This window comes from Gopherus flavomarginatus, chromosome 4 (assembly GCF_025201925.1).
Source record: "Gopherus flavomarginatus isolate rGopFla2 chromosome 4, rGopFla2.mat.asm, whole genome shotgun sequence".
NCBI classification, from domain to species: domain Eukaryota; kingdom Metazoa; phylum Chordata; order Testudines; family Testudinidae; genus Gopherus; species Gopherus flavomarginatus.
Genome location: NC_066620.1, coordinates 48,404,651 through 48,429,948, shown reverse-complemented (window position 1 = coordinate 48,429,948; position 25,298 = coordinate 48,404,651). Strand labels below are relative to the sequence as shown.

Below are 25,298 nucleotides of genomic sequence, written 5' to 3'. Positions count from 1 at the left end.
TATCAAGAGTCTAATTTACATGAAGACTGCAGGACTGCCCTGACAAACTGGGCGTCAGATCTAGTAGTTGCAACTACCGAGTAGTGCTGAATAAAAGTACGCAAGGAGCTCCAAGTGGCTCCCTAGCAAATTTCTGACGTAGGAACATACCTCAAGCATGCCCGTGTCATTTGGGGCCTAGTATAGTTTGCTTTAATATGAGAAGGTGGAGCTAATTTATTTAGTTCACAGAAGATCTTTATGCAGTCAAATATCCATTTCAAGAGTCTCTGGGTTGAAATAACGAGCCCTCTAGACCTGTCTCAAATATTACAAAAATGTTCTAGGCCAGTTGTGGAAAGGCTTTGTTCTATGGAGGTGGTAGAAAAGTGCCCTAAATGCACCACTCATATAAAGTTTTGCCTCTCAAGGAGTCAAATGAGGTTTGGGGGAAAACACTGAGGGTGTATGCACTGATGCAAACAAAAGCCTGAGGCCACTCTGAATAAGAACTTAGGGCAAGATCAAAGAACAGTCATCTTGTTTTTGTGAAATATAGTAAAAGAGGTCCTGCCATTAACGTCTAAATCTAGCCTATCCTTTGAGCGGCGATAGCAGCCACCAAAAATCCTGTCTTGATAGAGGTGATAAAGGCTCTAATATAGACAGGAGGGAGATCATTACGTCCAGGAATACAATATTTTGGTCCCAGGAAGGTCCCTCACTTGGGGAAGTGTAGTTGCTGTGGCGAAGATGTTGAACAGCTTGTCAGTCGGCTCCTTGAGCACTACAATCTCCATCCTCAAGTTGGAGACCACTCTTTGAAGCAGCTCCTGGTGGGCACAGAAATTGTTGGGTAGCAGAAGGTTGGCAGGTCCAGCCACCACCTTGTGAGGGAAGGAGGTAGCCGTGGGTGTTGCAGCTGATTCATCCTCGCCATAGCCAAGGTCTGGTCTTCAGAAACTACCCATGGTGCCTGGAGAGAATATGAGCACGGCATGGGAAGGAACCCCCAAAGGGTCCAATATAGCCACTGGGGTGGCCATTGGATGCTTGGCCAGGAACCCGATGGTGGGCCTGCTGAGGGCTCCAGCCCCTAAGACGAGTGCTGATGATGCTTCTGGGGTGGGGAGGGCTCACTCTCTGACTCAGTGGAAACTTCCTCCCTAGGAGACTAGGGTGGAGCTGAGGTGGCCTCGTGCTGGTAGCCATGGCTTATTCGGGATCACCCTTGCAGCAGAGAGCGGCACCACGGGGAAGGTGACCAGTGTCTCAGAGCTGGAGATGCACTTCACAGTACTGAGGACTAGTGCCAGGAAGGTGGAGGCCAGCAAAGTGGCGAGCGATGACGTGATGATGGGGAGCATTGGGCTGGGGAGCGATACCATGTCAGAGGCCCAGAAGGGAGCCTCATCACGGATTTCCTTTTAGAGGAAACCGCCTTTGAGAGGCCTACCAAACATGGATGTCGGTCCCCAGGCATGGGTGGCACAGGGAGAGACATCAGTTCTCTTGCTGCTCGGAATGCCTCCAGTGTTGAAGGTGCCATGAAATGTTGTGGGCCCCGACTGCTCCCAAGACTAGGTGGTGGTTCCTAATTTGGGCTCCATGCCCTAGGTGGTGTGGCTGCTGCCAGATGTGGCTCTTGGGGAAATCGAGCAGCCCTGTGGGGAGCGACTCGTAGGGGGACTCCCCGGGTAGCTGTGTGTGGTGCCGGAGAATGACCTCGTTCAAACCGTGACTTCTTATGCCTCTTCTTAGGCATAGGAGAAGGGGAGCGGCACCAAGAAGGTCCCTGTGTCAGAGGGGCACTGATGCCGAGGTGCTCGATGCAGAGTTGGAGCGGCATGGTTCCAGTGTGGGGCGCAGGGCAGCCTCCATCAACACGGTTTTTAATTGGATATCCCTGTCTTTAAGAGTGCGAGGTCTGAAGTTCAAGCAGATCCTGCACTTCTCTTTAATATGCGCCTCTCTGAGGCACTTAAGGCAGCTTGTGTTCAGGTCACTAATAGGCATGTTAGTTGCACCCAGCATATGACTTAAACCCCAGGGACCGGGGCATACCCCATCCTTGGGGCTATGTCCCTAATGGGACTCTGCTCCTAAATGCTAACTACTAACACTACAGTAATGAGATACAAGAAAAACTCAGAGTCCAAAGTCAGAGAAACCACTATCAGACTTGTGAAAACAAGGAACTTTCCAACAACCATCACTAGTGGAAAGAAGGAACTGAGAAGGCGTGGGGCCAGCAGTGCCCAATGTACCAGCATGTAAGCACAGGGCTCCAGAGGTTGCCAAAGCCGGCCCTAGGGGTACCATTAGGGGGAAAAATATCTGACAGCGTGCAGGTGGGCATGCACACATCAAATATGGAATCGACATGAGCAAGCACTCAAAGAAGAAGAATCCAATCTTGCATGCCTGAGGCGCATATGCACCTAGAGTGGGATCTACTTGGACAAATACTCAATGAACAATTTGTTCAGTCTGATAATAGCAGTCTGGAGGCAACTTTAAACTTGTGAAAAAATGGGTCTCGTCTTACCTTTTCCTTTTCTTTTATTTTCTGTTCTAAGGACCGACGATTATTTTCGACAATTTGTCTCTGATGACTCAGTAGGTCGTCCATTTTTCGCTCCAACATTTCATGCTATACAAAGTTTAATCATAAATCACAGTGATGAAAGGGGAATATTTATTATTTGTACTACAATAGCAATCCCACCCCCGCAATCAGGATTGAAACCCCACTTTAGTAGGCAGTGTTAAAAAAAATGACATACATACGAGGAAGTCATGGTCTCTGCCCCAAAACTGCTTACAGTCTTCCATGACGTAGTGAACACTCACAACACAGGCATTCCATACCAAACTGATAACAGATTACGCTTGGCTATAGTACAAGTGTGTGCTAATTTTCAATAAGTGAGCAGGAAAAACTAAAAAAAACTAGAAGTGTTTAGGCACAGGAGATAAATTCAATGCAACTTTCAATTTACAGTGAATCAACACATTGATTCAACAGAAAAAAATACTGAACTATTTTGAACAGCAAGAACAGAACAATTTTCGTTGGTTAAAGTAGGTTAGACTGAAATTTTAAACTGAAAATCAATATGCTAAGAATTTCCTTTTTAGAGGAAATTCTATTAGAAGTGTTTCAGTTTATCTGTCATTTTATGAAAATAATATACTGCTTGTAATTTTGGTGGAACTAGAGTACACTGAAACCCCATTTAATAAATTCCCAGTGTAGTTTCTATTGTGAAAACAATCTGCTGATAAAAGTCTGAAAATTGCCCAAAGCACACTACTATACATTTTCTCAGAACACAATACTACCGTGTGTAATACTACTGTATTTGCCTCTTACAGTTTCATTGTGTTCACAGCATGTTAGGGAGACTTACAACCAATTTACCAGAAAGCTGTCCTAGCAGAATAACTGTGTTTCTCTCCACAGAACACATTTTTCTTTTCTGAAATCCTTTCTTTAAGACAAGTAACTGTTCTTAAAGGTAATAAAAAAGTGAACCACTGATAAGATTTAAATCATCTTCATGGTTTGATGCTTTTAAAGCAGAAGATGAACAATTTACTTGAATATAATTTTAAAGGGATATAAAAAATGCTACTGGCATATGTGGAGATATATTTCATTTTACTTTATGCTTTATTGAAGTGAGGTCCTGCTTACACATTAATGAATTAATGAGACTATTAATGTAATAGAACATTGTGAGCAAAGCTGAAGCAACAGGAAAGGCACATATGTATTTATGGAACATAAATATGATGAAAAGCCAATGATTTTCAAAGAAGGAGATGGTGCTTTTAAATTGTCTTTTATGACACTTTCAAATGTCTTTAGTATATATAAAATATCTGTGTTTCTTAGATATTTGTTATCTTTATTCACTCTACCGCAATAACAATACTGCATTGCTGGCTGCCTCATTAGAGAGCTGGCCTGCTATTTGTTCAGTCTATCAGAGCAACTTACCATAAAGGAAAAGTTTCCTGGTGCAGATCTTCCCCACAGTACACACCCATGTAACTGATTAAAAAAAAAAAAAAAAGGTAGGAGAAAAAAGGAACCAATCACTAATCCCAAAAGGCATAGAGCAGCAGGTGATCCACTAGTTTCCATGATTCTCCTGCTATGTTGTCCAGTATATCAATGCAGTGGCTGATCCACTAAACCAAACAACTACTGCATGCAGTGGCAAGGAACCTCCTGCAGAGAAAGGAAGTGCTGTGCAAGCTGCTGAAATCTTGCTCACCCTATCCCATATAGCAAAGTGTAGGTCCCTTCATGGGTATGGAAAGATGGGGCCAACTAAGGATTTGCCTCTTAATGAAAGGCTGGGTTTGACTGGCATTATTTCTTAACTCTTATCAGCGTACACCTGTTTGGCATCTGTTTTAGCTAGCAAAAAAAATCTATTTTATATGATTAATACACGTTTGCTCCACTAATGCAAATTACTTCAACATTTCAATTATATCAGTACTATAGCCACAGAAATTTCTTGGCTTCCTTGCACTGAATACAAGAGGGCCTTTTCCCCCTTGATTCTTCTGGAGGAAAACGTAGAGTTGTTGGAAGGACCCAAGATCTTGCATTCTGAACACTTTAAAACTCCTCAGTATGGTGTGTGAATTCTTTCCTGTCATGGAAAGGATCCAGAGCTATGACCAGAATTTAGAGGGTCCAAAGGATATAGAAAAATTCTGTCCTGGATCATGCAGGTCTGTGACTCTAAGTGGACAGCACTATTCTGTTTTCTTGTTTATGTATCAGCTTTATAGACTGCAATACAGTTCTGCTAATAGGCTTTATTAACTTCTGCCTGTGCTGGTGCTGTATAAGCAAAAGTACGAGATGTTTTAGCTCATGTAAAGCTATTTAAATCTTGTAAGGGCATAGGGAAATGGAAGGAAATGGTGGACTTAAATATACAGTAGAACCTCAGAGTTACGAACTCGGAATGGACGTTGTTTGTAACTGAACAAAACATTATGGTTGTTCTTTCAAAAGTTTACAACTGAACATTGTCTTAACATAGGTTTCAAACTTAACTATGCAGAAGAAAAATGCTGCTTTCCCTTTATTTTTTAGTCATGCAACACAGTACAGTACTGTATTTGTCTTTTGCGGGGAAAGGGGAGGGAAGGAAAGAGTGTGTCTCTGCTGCTGCCTAATTATGTTCTTCTGGTTCCAAATGAGGTGTGTGTGGTTGACTGATCAGTTTGTAACTCTGGTGTTCGTAACTCTGAAGCTCTACTGTAAATTATGGAGCCACCATTAGCAAGCACATACATAGTTAAGCTTTGCTGGAGAACTGTGTAATGAATTGTGTTAGTGAAATATGTACTAAATATTATTAGAGAAATTATTATGTATAATACTAGAAGAAAATAGGAATTTTTGCTTTTTGTATGTATTTTTGCTGCTTTAGATCATCAGATTTTGCTGAAACAGTCTGTAAATCAGAAAACTGGTTTGTGTGTCTCATATATAAAGTTATTGACCAAGGAGATAGCAGGGTAGAGAAGAGAGCTGTTAGCTTTCAGTAAGTCAGGTACAATCCCTCATCCCCCCACCCATCCATTCAACTAGCTAACAAGTAAAAACTCAAGGCCACAGAAACAGATGAGTACAAAGAATAAAAATTGCGATTGTGATGTAGGTACAACTGCATGGAGCCAGTGAGTGTGACAACAAGGAATAGATGCATTTGGGAACTGCACAGATATAAGTAAGTTTTAGCATGATAAGCAAAAAAATATTAATTTGGGTTAATTGTGATTTATGCAGGAGAATCTTTTAATTAGGGGGCTAGAGTAGAATATGTACGGATAAAGACACGGATGAGGTAGCTTCCTCTACTGAGTCTGCGCAAAGTTACAGAACAGAGGATTATAAAAAAATAGATGATTGACATAGTAGTGGAGAAGATACAGAGGAAAAATAGCCGAACATAGCAGAGATGAAAAGAGTCCCCCGTCCTCAAGAAAGATAACTTGAGCATTTCCTTGTCTTCTCTTAATCTACTTTCCAAGTTTAGCAGACTTACATTTTAGATGACATTAATTTTCGGCATAAAATAGTTTCTTACTTGCCAGAGAAAACAATTTTTTAAAAAAATTACAATATTAATAAAATTCACTGCTTGTTCTCTCACCTTATTCTTGGCTTTAATTATTTCAATGACAGAACACCCCAGACTCTTCATATATTCCATAGTTACTAATACAATTTGCAATTCAATTGGATTTCAAACTCATGTAGAGAAGCTAGACTATAATAAGAAAAGCTCTCAACAGTCACATCTAGAGGTTATGGTGACAGAACTATACCAGTAACTCAGGTGATTTACAAGTAGCATCATTGTGACATCTCCTTCCCCAAGCCCTGTTGGTGTTTCCCTGAAACTTTCTAATGGTTTGCTGCAATCTCTGAGATACCCTTGCATGATCTGTCTTGTTTTGGCAGTCCAAGGCATAGTGACCATCTCTTCCACAGTTATAAGAGAAACCCTCTCGCCAGCTGTTACTCATCCTGCTGCTCTCCCCTCTTGACGATGGCACAGTATGTCCCTGAGCCTTCATCATGGCCACTTCTCGGGTCAAATCTCTCAGTGCTGCTGCCACTGACGAGGCGTCTTCCATCTCTCCAAGCACTGTGGTGGTGTGACTCGCTACCATCTTCGGCTGCACCAGTGCATCCATTTGCAACAATCACTCCTCCTCTTCACGTATCTCTCGAATGAGCTTGTGGAATGGGGGTGGGTTTTGGGCCCGCTCCCTCAGCTGCAGTCGCCACAACATCAACCCATCTTGTCGGGTGCCCCAAAGGATTGATCCAACCTAGCAGAATCAATGCGCTTGATGGAGATGTCCTCCTTCTGCCTTACCTGCTGTAGCAAATCCTCTAGTCTCCTGATAAAATCCGACAATCGTTCATGGGGCTCTTGATAGGTCTGGCGGAAACGATAATACAGGTCTTCACTGCTATCAGTAGCACCGTAGACACTTTCAAGAGCGGTTAAATAGTCTTGCACTGTGGCAGCTGGTTGTGAGTCTTTAAGGGCTCGGATAAGTCGCATGGCAGGTCCCTTCAGACTCTCAAGCACACGTTTCCACTTCTCAACATCAGAGCATTCCCACTCTTGGACAAGTGGCACTGTAAAATCCCTCCAGGTCTCGTAATCATCCTTCCCTGAAGGTACAGGTGACACCCCTGAGAAAGAACGTAACCGCTTGTATGGAGCACTGTCATATACCAGCTTCAATGTGTTAATTACTGATTACTCTCGCCCCTCGCTCCACCGATATGGTCACAAGGTGCCCGTTATCTACCGGGTAATGAGCGTTGGGATAGGGCGGAGGTTCGATCACTGGATGCTCTCGGGGGGGGGGGTTGACAAGTGCCCGAGGGTAGCAATGGGGATAACGCAAAAAGTCAGTCGTGGGGTTAAAAGTTGAGGGTTTATTGAATGAGTCAGGATAAGGAATAGCTCAGTACCAGTTACAACTTGGGCTTACAATATAATACCAGAACAAACAATAAAAATACTATAATTACAAACAAAAGTTGACCCTGATATTTTTCTAGGTCCCAATAGTTATTCAGGTCGTTCCAGGGGTTAGTAAGAGTGGTATTGGTGCTATTAGTAACCATAAATGCAACGATTTGTTTACATACACACAAATTGCGAGGCTCGACTAGTCCCCCTTGCTTTCAAGGTTTCCTGGTCGACGGGTTTCCCCTAGCAGGAGCCTTGGGGCGGCTGGGATCAGTCTTTGCCTCCTATCTTACAGCACAGTTATACTTAGCAGCTAATTCTACTTACACATACAAACCACACGAGTTTCATCACGGCCGGCAAGCGGTTAGGCTTCAGGAAACGCGTGAGCCGAGAGAGATCTTCAGGTTGATCAGGCCTGGGTACGGTTTCGACAAGAGTTCGAGTTCTCTCCGCCCGTCCCCGGGAGGGGGCAGGCAATATATAGCGAATTTGTCGTCATAATTTGTGATACGCCAATTGCGAGGCCGCGACTGGTTTATACCCATACAAGGTAATCAGGCCCCAGTATCCTTACCCAGGACACAACTGTCGTGGGGGAACTTCGCCCCTCATGGCCGGCCGACCACAAGATTGCTCTTTCCTGTTGCACGTTCTGCTTTCCGAGCAGCTACATGACCTGCGGTAGTTCTGGTGGCTGGGGGAAAAATCCGTGGGGGCGTGGAGGCCGGAGCACCCGTTGTCTGGCCCTGAGGCCCCAACTTGGGGGTTTAACACAATGCATCTCTGAGAGCGTTTCTGAGCTCTTTGGCCCATCCCACCAGGCTGGGTGCTATAGGTGTTGGAGCCCCTCCTAATGCCAAAATTAATTCTCTTGTCCGCTTCTCATCCACCATCAGAGCTTGCAATTTCTGCGCTAAAGAATCCACCTCAAGTGACATGGTCACACTAGGAGGGAACTGTTTTGCCCCCAGAATTGTCCAGGGTATACCTTCTACTTGCATCTCTTTGGGCACTTTATCAAGGTCTGCCTCCTTGGAGTGAGTACATAGTGCTACCATGCCCTGCACTTTGTAAATACGGGTGTGGACCTTTACCGTCCCCAGTATATCAGCTGCATCTAGGCTCTCCTCAGTCTCATTTGGTTCCATCTCTTCTGGGAACCCCGCCACCAGCACAGCTTTGGTTACTGGGATTCGTGCTCCTTGGCACAAGTCTTCTAATAATCCTCTCTCCATGTGTTTTTTTTTTAAACTGAGATGAAAGTCACTCAGGAGTTTCTTTTCTGTGTGAAGGAGAGTCCAGGGTGCACAACGTAGGGGTGTGTGCGTGTGTGTGTACGGCAAAGTTCCCCGTACGGGCCACCAAGTGTAACTTTAGCGCCCTCATGGCCAAGATAGAGTCTGCTCTGCAGGCAGCTCTGGCCAAGAGACAGCGCTCGCAGGAATGCAGCAGGAGAAATCCCTTCCATCCCAGGGGCACCTGTTCCAAACCCCCCAGAGTGAACACACACACCCAAAGGAAAAGTACAATGGCTATAACAAAGGGAGATATTTATTTACAGAGGGATGAGAGGAGAAATACAACAAGGGGAAATATAAAGGGAGTTGTAAAACAGGGCTGCATCCAAACCAAGGCCTCACAGGCCCAGTGGTAGCACAGTATGGAAGGGCAGACATTGAGCAGTGTGTCTGCACACAGAGTTCAGGAGGCCTGAGCAAAGTTCCAGTCCAGTGGTGAGTCTTGGGTGCTCCTGGTCATCTTCGGTGCCAGTGATCTCTCCCCAGCAAACCCCTCCAGTGCCCTCTTCTGCCGCTCTCTGCAAAGCCACACAGAGCGACCACATCCCCACTTAACTAACTACAACCTCCCTCTTTGTTCCCAATGCAGAGTCACAAGCCCCAGTACTCACAGCCCCACGCAGCTCTGGGCAGCCATGATACTGGGTCCAGCTCCGGCCTGTCCTTCTCGGGCGATTCCCCCCGGCACAGTGCTCCCCCTGGCTCCTGTCCTGGGCTGTCCCCGATTGGGCCTGTCCTCCTCAGGCCTGAGGCAGGTTCTCCCTGCTTCCTTCTCCAGGGCCTGCCGGCTCTCCTCTCTCTCCCTGGAGCTCCAGCGCTGCCCCCTGGAGTTTCCCTCCTTTTTTCTTACTCTCCCTCTCCCTCCTGGGAAAAAGATTTAAAGGGGCCATGCTCTCTAGACCCCAAAGGGGTTACAGAAAAATATAGGCAGATGAATCTGCTAGCTCAGATGTTAACTCTGTGACAACTGGCAGTAGAAACACAGGATGTGTCCTAAAGCTGCTTTGTCTGGACATAAGATAGCATAAGTTGGGCTTTGAGCAGGGGGTTGGACTAGATGACCACCTGAGGTCCCTTCCAACCCTGATATTCTGTGATTATATGACCCAGGGCCTGAAACTAATCTCATTGCTTTACTCGTTAAGTACATCTGGAGCAGGTCTTCTCTAGATTTGCAGGTCCTGCAAGTGAAGGACTTGCAAATAGGACATTTTCCAGGGATATTCCCCCAGACAAAATACATATTTTAAATGCCAAACATTAAAGGGTATAGTGCCCTTGTTTGATGGGCAGTATGTAAATCCAGGGGACTTAGAAGAAGCCATCCTGGCATCAGAAAGAAATAGCCATTCTGGTTAAAAAACCAAAATGCCAATGGGTAACAACTAACTATCCCTATCTATACTATGCACAAATTTGACAAGAGCCAGGTATTTTGTTAGCACTGCTCACTGCCTATGTTCATCTCGAAGCCAGGAGGCATGAGAGGAACTGAGCGGTGGCTGGTCTGCTCCACCCTTTTATGCCCTCGGTGCAGGACATGAGGACGCTCCAGGTGCATGAGTCTCTGAACATGGGTGAGTGGGGTACATTCCACACCATCAGAAAACTGTGCATATGGACAACCACTCAAAGGGAAAAAAGTTACAAAGGGATAGCAGTGGCCTGTTCACTAAACCAATAATACACTGGCTTTTACAAATTGTTCTAGAGCCAGTACAAAAAGCCCTTGATCAAAACACCAGTTCGGTATGCAGACCTAATCTCGGAAACTCTTATGTGAAGGAGTTGAAAACAGCACATTTTCCAGGAAGAAAGATTAGAGGCTAGAGTCACTGAAGAGGCTGAGTTGAAATTGTTTGAGAGCCTTAATTATACATTTCCAAATTTATAAATGTTGGTTTGCAATTTACGTTTACTTAATTTTGAGTTTCCTGTATTTTTAATACTTGTTACTTTTAATTACTACAAATTTATTGTAAGGCACTCTCATCCTTAACTTGAGTTTACCCAAGTATTTGGCCTGTGATAGTTTAGAATCCAAATAACTTTCCCCTGAATTTATGGTAGTTTAGGCTGAAAATGTTAAACTATATGAGTGTCCCTTTTAGGTCACAATTGGCCATCAGTTGTCACTCTTGCTCTGTGTGATATTATTGGTAGGGACCTACAGTCCATTTTGGTCAATTTTACGGTAATAGGATTTAAAAAACCATAAATTGTGTGTGTATGATTTCAGCTATTTAAATCTGAAATGTCTCAGTGTTGTAATTTTAGGAGTCCTGATCCAAAAAGGTATTGTGTGGGGGGGGGGAGTGTCACAATGTTATGTGGGGTGGGTTGCAGTGCTGCTACCCTTAACACTGTGCTGCTGCTAGTGGCTGCGCCACCTTCAAGCTGGGAGGCTGGAGAGTGGCAGCTACTAGCTGGAAGCCCAGCTCTGAAGGCAGAGCTAGTGTCAGCAGCAGCACAGAAGTAAGGATGGCATAGTATGGTATTGTCACCCTTATTTCTGCGCTGCTGCAGGTGGGGCACTGCCTTCAGAGCTGAGTGCCTGGCCAACAGGCACTGCTCTCTGGCTGCCCAGCTCTGAAGGCAGCACAGAAGTAAAGACCCTCAATTTGAGAAACACTGGTCTCCCCCATGAAATCTGTATAGAATAGGATAAAAGTACACAAAAGACCAGATTTCATGGTCCGTGATGCATTTTTCATGGCTGTGAATTTGGTAGGGCCCTACTGGAGAAGATGTTCCAGATCTTCAGTGCATCATGCCCAAAGGCATGAGGCTGCAAGATGCTACATACCTGCTAAGAAGTGCTTGGACCCTTGCAGAAAATGGCAAGCTTAACATCTTTTTGCTTAAAGTTGCATTTTTCAGGAACAGTACAACAATAAGTGAGCAGTTCCTGTACCTGGTCAGTAGCTTGATCACATTGTGCTGTCATTCTATTCAATTCATTTCTAATTTTGTGCAAAATGGAATCTTTCTGTGAATTCCAGTTTTGTTTTCTCCAGCTGGACTTGAGTTTCTTGAAGTTTGTTCATATGGAATTTCTTTTCTTTTTCTTGATCTTGTAGCTGTTGCTCCAATTCTTCTACTCTAGACTTTAATTCTTAATTTAAAAGAAAAATGATTAATATGATGCCTTCTGCTTAAAAGGGTAGTTACTCTATTAGTACTTTCAAGCAGACTACACATTCTAATTAGACATATTCTATGCACTTAATAAGATGCAAATAAAAATAACTATTTAAAAACTGCTTATCAGGTTAAATATATAGCAATATAAAAATTTTTAAATCTATTATCAAATTATGAAAATTGAAAGGCCTTTAAAAGTCTAGTTGGCACAATTTATGTTTCTTTTTTTGAGTTTCGATAGTGACTGTAGATCATTTTCACTTTTTTTTTTACTAGCTTCATTTTCTGATTCGTATGCACTGGCACAACACTGCAGTGTTTAGGCCACAAATTTTGCAGAGGTTCTTTGTCAGGGGTTCTCAAACTGGGGGTCATGACCCCTCAGGGGGTCGTGAGGCTATTTTGTGGGGGGTCGCAAGCTGTCAGCCTCCACCACAAAGCCCGCTTTGCCTCCAGCATTTATAATAGTGTTAAATATATTAAAAAGTGTTTTCAATTTATATGAGTGGGCGGGGGGGGGGCATTCAGAGGCTTGCTACGTGAAAGGGGTCACCAATATCAAAGTTTGAGAATCACTGCTCTTTGTTTTTAAGAGCTACCTCCACTGGAATTTTCTAAAATGTTATTGAAACATTTCTATTTGGTCTTAAGTTTTGAAAAAGCTGCTTCTGAAGAAAAGCTATTAGAAACCTATATTTTGTGCCAAATTTAACCAAATAGTGTTCATTTAACTTATTCAGTGCATGTCTCCCTTTGTGGAAGGGGCCTTTAGTAAATATCATATAGGGTCTGTTTTTTTCACTAAAACCACGTATCTAAAAATCAAAACTGCTTTTCTCATGATACACGTGTATGTGTTTGGAAAGGCTCAGAATATGTATTTTTTTTCCACAAACGTCAATGAAATTTTGCACATGAAGAACAGTAATCATCAATTTCAGATTATTAGCGTGTAAAATAAATTATCTGATCGTTCTTTTATGAGGACCTATTCCACTAGTACTCTATCTGCGAACAAACAAATGGCAGCCAATAGCAGTTGAGAATTTTCCTTCTCCCTTCTCCCCCCCCATCCCCTCCCTTCTCCTCCCCCCATTCCCTCCCTTCTCCCCTCACCCCCCAAAAAAATGCTTCATGCTTCCAAAGCTGAAACTTCATCTTAGGTTTGCAATTAACTTTATGATGTGACCGTGCATATAAATTAAACCTTGAATGAAAACTCTTCCCATTTGAACTAAGAGTAAGCGAAGAGTGAATGTTTGAATTGAGACAACTGTCCTGCAGAGCAGCATTACCATTTTAAAAATTATCTTTTCCGAAGACCACTTGCCAATGATTTTGGCTTAATTGGATTAAAGTACTGAAGGGTATGTTGTGTTCATTTTGGATAAAATGTGGTTTGCAGGGTGCTTGTGCATAGGGAAGCATGCTGTGGCTCACCACCCTAGGAACATTCTAGAGAAGGCCAGGGGGTGGGGAGTGAGCTCAACATGTGGAGTGAAGAAGTATAAGCATTTACAGAAAGGTTAAATATGATTGGTTAGAGGTTTGTATTATGTAACTTGATATGTAACTGCCATGTGCTATAAAATAACAATGAGAGAGGCTCCTTGCTGGAGGGACTCTGAATGATTTTTGTACCAGGGGCTCTCCCTTTGTGTGCATTGAATAAAGCCGTGTCGAATTGAATCAAATTGAAGACCCTTGATTCTGCCTGGCATCTGGCTCATTGGGAACCACAAAATCCCAACAGTTTCTTGGTGCAGTGAGCAGGGTGAGAAATATCCTTCGGGACCACGACCTACAATCAAATTAGAGGGTAAGTTTGTTCATTTTTTATTTAGTTATGTGTCTCTGACCTAACTGGTGACTCCCATACCTTTTGTAGTAAGCAAGTCTTGGTGTTGGGGGATTCAGGGTGTTTGCTGTAGTCTTAAGACATTGTACTTAGTGTGGGGGCTGGTTAAACTGCAAGTTCCTCTGAGTAAGTGTTGTTGAAGTGCAGCATCAAAGAGGCTATAAGGACCAACAGTTAGTATACGGGCAGATATAGCCAGAGTACCTCTAGCTAATGTGTTGGCTGGCCCAGATCGCCTACTTGGAAATTGTAATTGTGAAATGGGAAATCAAAGAGGCTGTAAGGACCAACAGTTAGTGTAGGGGCAGGTATAGCCATAAGTACCTCTAGCTAATGTGTTGGCTGGCCCAGATCTCCTAATTTAGGGTGACCAAACAGCAAGTGTGAAAAATCGGGACGGGGGGTGCGGGGAGGGTAATAGGAGCCTATATAAGAAAAAGACCCAAAAATTGGGACTGTCCCTATAAAATTGGGACATCTGGTCACATTCTCCTAATTGGACATTGTAATTGTGCAGATCAAATAAATTGCAAAAAGGATTAATCTGCTGATTGGGCATTTCAGTCTGGGGTGTTTGATTTGAATAAATTGTTATTAGTCTATAAACAGAATTGTATTTAAAAATTTGGAGATTGGAGGATATTTAGGTTAAAAAAAGAGGGAAAGATGAAGGGATACAGTGATCCACAATATGAAGAGTGTATAATTAGTGCTTTTATAACTATTGTAGCAGAAAGTTCATTAGTTTTCTTGCGGAGATATTTTGGCTGCATGACTGGAATAAAGATGGATTAAATGACTGGTATGTGTTTAATTGTTGATTATGAATAGCTGGTTAGAAAGTGTGATATGTTAAAAGGAAGCATGGGAGAGTTAGACGCAAAAGTAGAAAAACTGCAAGCAGAAGCAAAAAAGTATAAAGAAGCAGACGTGCAGGGAAAGAAATCTTATCCCTCAGCACCTTTGGACCATACATGTGTAACATGGGGATTTCAGTCTAGTTTCATGGCTCCGGTGAGAATGCACACTGTCCCTAATCCTAATCAAGGGGAAGGGGACCCTGATACTGTTAGTCGCCTAGAGCGCACTCATATGAGTCCATCTGACTTGTGGAGCATGTTAAAAGAATTGCCGTCTTTGCAGTTTAATAACCCAGACCTACCCTTCTGGGAAAAGGCACAGGCGTGGATGGTAGAGGGAGGCTTACATGCTTTTAATGATCACATAGTATTTTCTGCCTTGGAAATTAGCTATGGCTTTTGGTCTGTTCCTGTGCATCCTGACGGTCAATTTTGGTTTGCATTTACTGTTAAAGGAAAGCAATATACCTTTACTCGCCTAAGCCAGGATTTTCATAACTCACCTACTTTGTTTCATAGAGCATTAGCTGATGTGCTGGCAGAGCTGCCAGACATAACTTCTTGGTTGTACAGTATGTTGATAATCTTCTTGTCTCCTCACCAGATTGCCAAATGCACATGAAAGACTTAGAAGTGATCCTGCAGCACTTGGCAGACAGTGCGGTAAAATGTAATGCTAGAAAGGCTCAGATCGCAAAGGAGGAAGTATCCTATCTGGGGTATCTAATATCCAAGGAGTACAAGCGTTTAACTATTGACCGCATTGAGGCTACTAATGCATGCCCACGACCAATTATGGTCAGGGGAGTTAGGAAAGTGTTGGGGCTATTTAATTTCTGCCAAATTCAAATCCCAAATTATTCAAGGATTGTCCAGCCCCTTAATAATCTCCTGAAGGGTGCTGGTGGACCACATGATGCAATTGAATGGACACATGAATGTGAAAAGGCATTTACCACATCGGAACAGAGGCTAAGTACTGCCCAGGGACTTCCTAATCCATTAATGCCTTTTACATTGTACATACATGTCTGTGAGGGACATATGACAGCAGTATTAACACAAAAACATGAGGACAAACTGCCCAGTAGCATATTATTCTTCTAAACTAGATGCTGTTGCTCAAGCAATGCCACCATGCTTCCAGGTGGTGGAAGGAGCTTCTATGGCCCTAAGTCAGGCCTCACCATTTATTGGTGCGCAGGATGTAAATATTGTCATGCCTCATGCTGTCCTTGCTGTTTTATCAGGAAAGAAATCTTCGTCAGTCCATGTGGCAAGATGGACTCGATGGGAAATAAGCTTGCTAATGCCTTCGGTACATCTGCAATGAGCATCATCGCTAAATCCTGCCACCCTCATACCTAGCCCAGATGAGTGACACCCTCATTATTGTTGCCTTGAGAAAAAGCCCATGGACCTTCCATTGGTAAAAGAAACTGAAATATCTGGTGCCCCTTGCCTATACGTGGATGGTGGTTCTATAAGGACGGCAAGCGACACACAGGATGGGCCGTTTGTACTCAAGATGGGCAGCTGGTGGAGCCTGGCAGTTTACCTGGGGCATCAACACAAGTAGCAGAACTACAGACGTTAGTTGCAGCATGTGAAGTTGCGGAAGGTCATGCTGTAAATATATATACTGATTCTAGAGATGCGTTTTGGGTTGTACATTATTATATTAACTTGTGGGTAAATCAGGGATTCCTGACAAGTACAGGATCCCCAATACAAAATGGGGGGATAGTGAAGAAACTTCATGCAGCCATGCAGAAACCTACTGAAGTAGCAGTGATAAAAGTGAGTGCGCATACAAAAGGGACAGACCGTCATAGCAAGGGGAACTGAAGGGCAGATGAACTAGCTAAACTAGCAACCATGTAAGGTAAAGAGACCCAATTGATTGGTGCAACACAGCCTCTCAAAAAACCCCAACTCTTTTGAATTACAGGACATCCAACACACTGCACCAAGGGCAGAGAAGTGGTTATGGATGGGTAATGGGGATAAACTGTGTGATTATAACACTTGGAGAGGTCCAGGGAACACATTAGTGTTACCAAATGTGCTGATGGGAACTATGATACAAGTGTATCACATGTTGGGACATGATGGAACATGGAGAGTGATCCACCGGATGTTGAACACCTGGCGGCATCCTAAGCTTAATGCAAATGAGGAGGTGTGTAACGGAGGTGTGTATGAGGAGGTGTGTAACGTGTGCTTGATGTAATTTTGCTCCCACAGTAAAGATGAAAATGTGACATCAGCCAAGACCAACACAGCCCTTCACACAGTTACAAATAGATTTGATTGGGCCCCTGCCAAGGTGCAGAGGGAAAGAATATGTTCTGGGATCATGAATCACTTTACTAAGTAGGTAGAAGCTTTCCCAGTGGCCAAGGCCACTGCGTCTGATGTAGCTAAAATATTGATGGCCGAAATAATTCCCCGATGGGGAATTCCATGCTTCACTGATAGCGACCACGGTACCCATTTTACAGGGAAAGACTGGGTCACCAACCTACAAGTGGTTCTCATGTCTATGAGAGCCCGTCCTACTAATCCACATCACTTATCTCCTTGTGAAATGCTGACAGGGTGGGCGATGAGGACACCAGGAAATCTGTGCACTGGAGGGGGGGGACTGTATGTCATGGGTGACCAGCTTGTTGAATATTGCAAATTGTTATCTCAGTGTGTCTCATAGGACCCCTGAACTGAACCAGACCCAAAGGCCAGTGAAGAGGACCCGTGTGAGGTGCAGTCTGGTGATGGTGAAACCCTATAGAAAATGAACCTTTGAACCAGCCTGGACTGAGCCTCACACGATTCTCTTGACAACTCCTTCAGCAGACTGGGTCACTGGAATTCCAGTTTGGGTGCACCTGTCACATGTAAAAGTATACAAGGGTGGGACTCAACGTGGGGCACAATAATCCCTGTTTACTCTATGGACTCCTGGAAAGCCATTCTTAATATTGTTAAGTGTTTTCACCAGTTTAAAATTGATGTAGGAATTTTTGTGGTCTACTAATTGTTTTGAGTGGTTTCTGAAACGTGAGAGTTTTTTAGAGCTCTCATCTTAATAATGCTGCAGTGGCTTTCAGTGTTTTATTGATGTAATCACCTGGGGAGGAGCCACTGGATCAGTTGTAAATGCCATTACTCAAGCTATCAAATCTAATAATAGGGACTGGGTTGAAAATTTGTTAGTAGTAGGGATGACAGTTTATTGTGGTGAGAGTAGGGCTCATGTCTAATCAAGTTAGATATCACCTTAACTCAGCAACACAGTTGGGCAGGTCCTCACTGTTGTACTCAGCCATCTATTAAAAACTACTAAAATGTATAAGCAAGCATTGGTCTAGGCACATGGAAGAATTGTGTTATCTTCCTGGCATGGTGTTCAACATGAAAGTTGCAGCCCTGATAGGAGACTTGCTCATGTCACAGGTGCCCTGTTGGGTGAGAGCTGCAGTTCTCAAAGACTGAATGTCTTCACCTTGGATGATGGCAGGGGAGTGGTCCCTATCTATAACAGGGGCATGCTAGGATGGTCATTCCATCCTTGGAGGGGTGTTAATTCCTGTGGGTTGGGCTCTGAATTGGAGGCTCGACCTGTCCACCCACTCCCATGTCACAGACACCTGTGTAGAATAAGGACCGGAGATAACTATATAGCTTTCCCATGGGACCAATGTTCCATCCTGGGAGGATGGGTTTTGTGTATGAGAAACCTAAAGTCAGGACAAGCCTTATCTTAAATGTTGGGACCTGACTTAATGGTGCATGTAATGTTTGATTTAATGGATGATATAGCAGTGAGGAAGGTGTCCACTATTTGGTGTGGATTTGGGTAATTAACTTTGGCAGGCAAGCCTTGCTTAAACATCTTGTTCTTTCTATTGTGTTAAGCCTTTTAAAAGATATTACGAAAGAAGTGGTTGGGCAATTACAGTGATTCAGTGGATAGAAAGGTTTGCTATTGTGGAAACAGAGATTCCATGGGGATGGATTTGGGCTGTGTTCTCGCAATGGGTATGGGGACTTCTTACTATTATTTCTATTGTAGATATCATTGTGCATTATTTAATTTTGTTACTAAAATTGCAGTTAAGTGTTGATAAGGTCAATTATTGCTCCTAATAAATACAAAGAAGTGGCGTTAGTGGGGGTCTAAGAATTGTTCTTAGCCTCAAAACGAAACGGGGGGGCTGAAGGGTATGCTTGTGTTCATTTTGGATAAAATGTGGTTTGCAGGGTGCTTGTGCATAGGGAAGCATGCTGTGGCTCACCACCCTAGGAACATTCTAGAGAAGGCCAGCGGGTGGGGAGTGAGCTCAACATGTGGAATGAAGAAGTATTAGCATTTACAGAAAGGTTAAATATGATTGGTTAGAGATTTGTGTTAAGTAACTTGATATGTAACTGCCATGTGCTATAAAATAACAATGAGAGAGGCTCCTTGCTGGAGGGACTCTGAATGATTTTTGTACCAGGGGCTCTCCCTTTGTGTGCATTGAATAAAGCCTTGTCGAATTAAGTCAAATTGAAGACCCTTAGTTCTGCCTGGCATCTGACTTGTTGGGAACCACAAAATCCCAACTAGAAATCTAAGAAAGGAGACCCATCTATTCACTGGGTGGGGGATTTCTCAGCTGAAGAAGCTCCAGATGCTCATTCTACTATGGTTTTACTTTAACCAGGCAAAGATCTCCGTGAAAAATGACTTTTTGATAGAACAGATTACTCTACAGAATCTTCCAAAGACTTAAATTAAAAAACACAATAAAACAAGTCAGTTTCTTAGCTCAGTTAATTTTTTCATACTGGAAAAACTTTATAAATCAATACAATAATTAATAAACATGTATATAGTGTTTTTCACCCAGAGATCTCAAAAAGTCTGACACGCTGAGTAGGTATTTTACCCCCATTTTATATATGAAGCAGTCTTCAATGAAGTTCTTAAACACAGAGAGTTTTAATTATCTTAAAAAAAAATAAGATGTTCTTATTTACAAAATAGATTTAAAGTCATAACTACACTTGCAAGATATCTTGGGTCTGTGTTTTTAACTGCTTGATGACAGAAGAATTACCACAATTTTCAGGGCACTTGTTGAAATCTGTCTTCTTTGATCTTAAGCCACTGTGGCTAGGAGTTGCCTATTTTTGCCATGGAAAATGGGATAAAGTAAAACCTCTCTTTAAAGGGGTTTCTTGACTGCTGGATGAAGGACAGCTGTGTGTCTTGTTGCCACGAGAACACCGATGAAGATGCCCGATGCCGAGCAATCGCTCTGTGACTCTTAGTACTTTGAGGATGAGAATGATTTATTTTCTATTTTAAAAGAGTGGGGGCAAGCATATCTACCTTTACACAGCTGACAATTCATAAGAGAATTAATTCACTACTGTATGGTGGAAATAAGGTAGGGCAATCGGTCAAGCTGTCAGTTGCAATTTTGAATAAGAGAGTCCACGACACAGATCATCCATCAGCACAAAGTACTATATGATTGACATCAGTCTGCTTTTGTATCCCCAGCAGTCAACTGACTGGAATACTTTGCCGATTAATGTCACGGGCAGCTAAAGAGGGTTGGGGGAGTACTATCTGCAGTTCAAATATATCTAAGCTGGCCAGCATCTCAATGACAAGAAGTTTGAGTTATGATTCATTATATTTAGTATATCAAGTTTTTTGTTTTGTTTTTTAAGAGAGGCATCCTAACAATGAACATTGAGGTACCTTCCCTGCACATTCCTCACAATCAGATCAGTTTTGTAAAGCTAGCTGTTGTCATGCATAATATTCATTTTTGTACTTTGTTCTAGACTTACTGTACATTAGAGCTGATCCTCATTTGTGTTCTGTGGACAAATATAGCTACATTTTAGACTGTGGGCTCTAGTCATCTCCAAATGTGTGGTGATCCCACTAGCAAGAATTCTACATGTAAATCATTCCACACACAAGCTGTCTGCAAGCAAGGTACCCGAAGCAGAGCAGAGCTGGAGGAAAGGGCAAGAGGAGTCGGGGCATTCTAGCTTGGCAACTCCCCAGGCTGCGGGTCTTGATGGAGGCCTATGGAGGTACTGGTGCTGCAGAGGGGCAGCCCAGGAACAGGCAGAGGCAGCTGATCCTAACCCCTTGCCAATGATGAGTGGCCATTACAGACTGCAGTCTTCCCCAGTGAGCAGGGGTAAGATGACTGGCAGTAGCCACTGAAGCAAGGTGGTTTTAGAGGGTTGGGGGCTCCCCTGGGAGGGGAGACCCAGAGAGAGTGGGGGTATTGCTGGGGCAGAACCCCGAGGAAAAGGGCACTGGGGTCTGGGAGGGACACGGTGCCTGAGGCCGGGGAGACATCCGCCGGCAGAGAGTGCTCCAAAGGCTGGAAAGAGCTAATTCCCAAGATGACCAGCAGGAGGCGCCACTGCAACAAAGGAAGCACCAACTGAAAAACTGTAATAGAAAAATTCCTGGATATTTACATTGAGTTTATTGTGTCAATAAACTTCTAAATTTACTGGAAAGTGGTTGTACATGTATTCTATTAATTTTGTTTGTAGGTTTTCAGTACGTTTCCTAAAAAAAAAGATTTAAGCATGCTGAAGTAGTATAAATATTCTTAAGGTGGTAAAACAACTGTGCCCAACTTGAGTAGGTTAGGGGTTTTTGTTTGTTTTGTTTTTAAAACAGAAAACATAAGAGGTTATTTTCAAATTTTAAATGCAAAAACATATACATTCCACATAAATTCTAGCCCTCTTTATAACTGTAAGTATTGAGAAATTCTCGGTCACGTGATTATTTATGTGAAAACAATATGTTTAAAAAGTCCTTTTTGTGTATTCTAATTAGTACTAACTTTTAAAAAATGCTGTCAAGAAATTAACCATACCCACTGCTTACTCTTCTTAAATCTAAACTTTAATCTCAATGGCATGAACAATGAGCAAATTTAATTTTACTACTTTCCCTGAAAAATCATATGGCTAATTTTGAAGACCTGCACCTTTCTCCATTTCACATATTATATGAGATTCTAATGCTGAGATACTCTAGACGCATACTTTAATCTGGATATTTCTCAGATCTGCCTCCAGCTTTTTTCTTTCTTCAACTTCTTTATTGTATTTTTCTTGGAGTTCTTCAAACTTAGAATTTTCAAATTGACAGTGAATATTTGCTAATAATCTGGCTCATTTCATACATAATCTTTCCTATTCCATTTCTTATGCCTAATATTAGACAAGGGTGACAAAAGCAACAGCCCTTATTAATCTCTAGTGATATATTAAGACAACACTCAAGGGAGTTCTTCTAAAACCAACAAAACTGAATAGTTCAGAGACTAAAAACAGAGATCTGGAACTCAGTGCCACAATAAAAATGCAACCACTAGACTGAAGGACGAATACCAGGAGAACAAATGTATATTGTAATAGCTCCTGAATGAAGAATTTTTTTCCCATTGTTCCTCTGGCATTAACATTCATTTGTAGCATGACTGAAATATCAGGCATTGAGATTCAAAGGAGCTTAAAAAGAAAAAAATCAGTGGGAGTTGGACACCTAACTTCCTGCTGATGGGAATCACCACACATTTGAAAACTCAGCCTAAAGTCACATCACTCAGATTCCAATCTTGCTTCTCTCCACTTCCTTCATAACTGTAGCAGCCATTTTCTCAAGGAACACCATAGCCAGAATGCTTTGCCTCTTCTGAAAGCATCTGAAAATCTCAGCTTTCAAATGAGAACAAGGACTGGGGATCTCCAACTCCAGTTAGTCAAGTAGCCAAATGCAAGTCATATGGCTGTTTCAGCATCCATGAAATTTGTGTGTTTTGTTTTGTACTGTAGATTCTGAATTTCACAATCCTAAACTCAAGCAAACTCTGTGATGGTATGTTGTCACTGGTAAGCATTTTGAACTCTGAGCACTTACTACTAAATGCCTCAAGCCCCCGATTTGGCAGCCAGCAAAACTGAATTTCAATTATTTTGAATGAAAACTTCACCTGAATATTTTGTTATAGAACATAATTAGTTAGGATGTACGTATGTTATGTCCATATTAGTATCTGCATTTTTACTCTCCCCTGAACAGGGCCGGTGCAACCATTTAGGTGACCTAGGTGGTCGCCTAAAGCACTAGGATTTGAGGGATGGCATTTTCTTCGGCAGCGACCACCGGATCTTTGGCCGCCCCAGTCACTGCCAAGCATTTAGGCCGAGGGAGCTGGGGTAGGGGAGTGCGAGGAGGGCAGCCCGCAGCAAGTAAGGGAGAGGGGGCCAGCACGCAGGAGAACTCGCCCCAGCTCACCCCTGCTCCGCCTCCTCCCCGAGCACGCAGCGGCTGCTTCACTTCTCCCGCCTCCCAGGCTTGCGGTGCCTAAACTGACTGGCGGCACAACCTGGGAGGCGGGAAAAGTGAAGCAGCGATGGCATGCTCGGGGTGGAGGCAGAACAGGGATGAGCTGGGGGGGACAGGGGGATGCTGTGGTGTACTACTAAGCGATAAGTCTCCTGTAATCAATGTTTGCTGACTTTTCTCAAGTTCAGATTTGTGCCTGTTTAAAAGAGAATTAGAAAAGCAAAGAATTAGTTACAGAAACAAATAGGGCCCAATCCTACATTTTTAAGAGCCTCAGATGCACATTGAATGGCAATTTTGGTTACTCAAGGAATATAAAATTAGGCATAATAAAGATATAGCACTAAAAATGTATCTAGATGACAATACCACACCTTCAAATATTGGAATCTGTACTTTCACTTCTAGTGATATTTGGTTGTTTGAATTCTTTCTTCTATGAAAGAGACAATTAGCTTATATTTTATGTATACACTCAAGGTTTAATATTTCAGAATACTCAAAACTAAAATAATTATACACAAAAAGGACAAATGGATGAAAAGCAATTACAATGATTATCCCGTTTTAAAATCAGTCACAGCTCTGATAAGGCTCCCTCTGCTGGACATTCACAAGACTGCTGTGATTTGTGCTCTTAAGCTTCCTTGGCCTGAATAGGCTGCAGTAACTGCCTTTTCCCTTGGATTCTCTGGTACGCTTCCAGGGAACAGGCTTCTAGTTCCACTTCCCAGAAATAGGACCACACAACCTAGCTCTCTTAAGCCCCCAGGCCAGCACTCACCCCGCAGACTTAAACACACAACCTTTTCCCAGAGCTTCAACATTGTGGGCACGCTGGGTACACAGTTCACCTCGTCAATGATACGTAATTGTTGAACACAGGCACACAGACTTTACAAGGGTGCCCAAAAAACACTCTGTTAGCAAGCACAATAAGTATACAGATCTGGACAAAAAAATAATAAAACCCTATACACAATGCCCTGCCTCAATTTCCTCACCACTCTTAGAGCATTCTTTGGACTTAGGTCAGAGTCCTCTAGTTCAGGATTCTTCCTCTCTCCCTCTGCCCTCCTGCACATGGTTTCTCCCCTGAATCATGGAGTATCTGTAGTCTTTTCTCTCCTTGCCTCCCTCCCCAGAATTTGTTAGAAACAGGGCCGGTGCAACCATTTAGGCGGACTAGGCGGTTGCCTAGGGCACCAAGATTTGGGGGCGCCAAAAAGCGCACCCCATTTTTTTTAAATGGTTGAGCAGCCGCTGCTGCTGGGACAGAGAGAGAGTCTGAGCTGCCGGCAGCAACCGGCAGTCCAGGGTGTCCCCTGGGTCAGAGCGCCTCCACAGCAGCCGGCATCCCAGGGTGTCCCCTGGGTCAGAGCGCCTCCACTGCAGCCGGCATCCCAGGGTGTCCCCTGGGTCAGGGCGCCTCCGCAGCAGCCGGCAAGCCCAGGGTGTCCCCTGGGTCCAGGGCGCCTCCGCAGCAGCCGGCAGCCCAGGGTGTCCCCTGGGTCAGGGCGCCTCCGCAGCAGCCGGCAGCCCAGGGTGTCCCCTGGGTCAGGGCACCGCCGGAGGGGGTGACAGGCAGCTCCCATGGAGCTGCCGGAGTGGTGCCTGCGGGCGGTCAGGTGGTCCGTGGCTCCGGTGGTGCTGCCACAGTGGTGCCTGTGGAGGGTCCGGTGATCCGTCGCTCGGCGGCTCCGGTGGAGCTGCGCAGTGGTGCCTGCGGATGGTCGGCTGCTCGCGCGGCTCCGGTGGACCGCCCGCCAGGCACCACTGCGGCAGCTCCACCGGAGCCACGGAGCGCCAGACCCTCTGCAGGCACCACTGCGGCAGCTCCACCGGAGCCGCGGAGCGCCAGATCACCGGACCCTCCCAGGCACCACCTGCGGCAGCTCCACCGGAGCCGCGGGACCAGTGCGCAGGGCGGCGAAATTGCCGTCCTCCTAGGGCGCTCAAAACCCTAGCGCCGGTCCTGGTTAGAAACCCTCTTTTATTCTCTCCCCCTTCTTTGTCAGGTGACCCCCAATCAGCCTCATCACCTAATGAAAGTACCTGACCACAGATTCAGTTGCTTAGTTACCATCACTCCTAGAATTCAGATGTTGACAAACTAGTTTAGCCTGGATGGTAGCCCTTGCTTTGTCCCGCGGTGCTCCATTTAAATGATCATCAAAGTTTAACAGCCTATCACCGATAGCCCCATGCCTTCACAATGTTACATTGTCACTG

At 43.9% G+C, this 25,298-nt stretch overlaps 1 protein-coding gene and 1 pseudogene across 2 annotated transcripts in view; one reads left to right on the top strand and one right to left on the bottom strand.

Annotated features, from left to right (window-relative positions):
- The window catches only part of LOC127049469 (uncharacterized), a 481,224-nt gene that overhangs the window by 96,306 nt on the left and 359,620 nt on the right, over positions 1-25,298 (top strand). The gene's annotated exons all lie outside the window — the stretch shown is intronic.
- Positions 1-25,298, bottom strand: part of LOC127049831 (centromere protein F-like) — a 74,939-nt pseudogene that overhangs the window by 35,540 nt on the left and 14,101 nt on the right.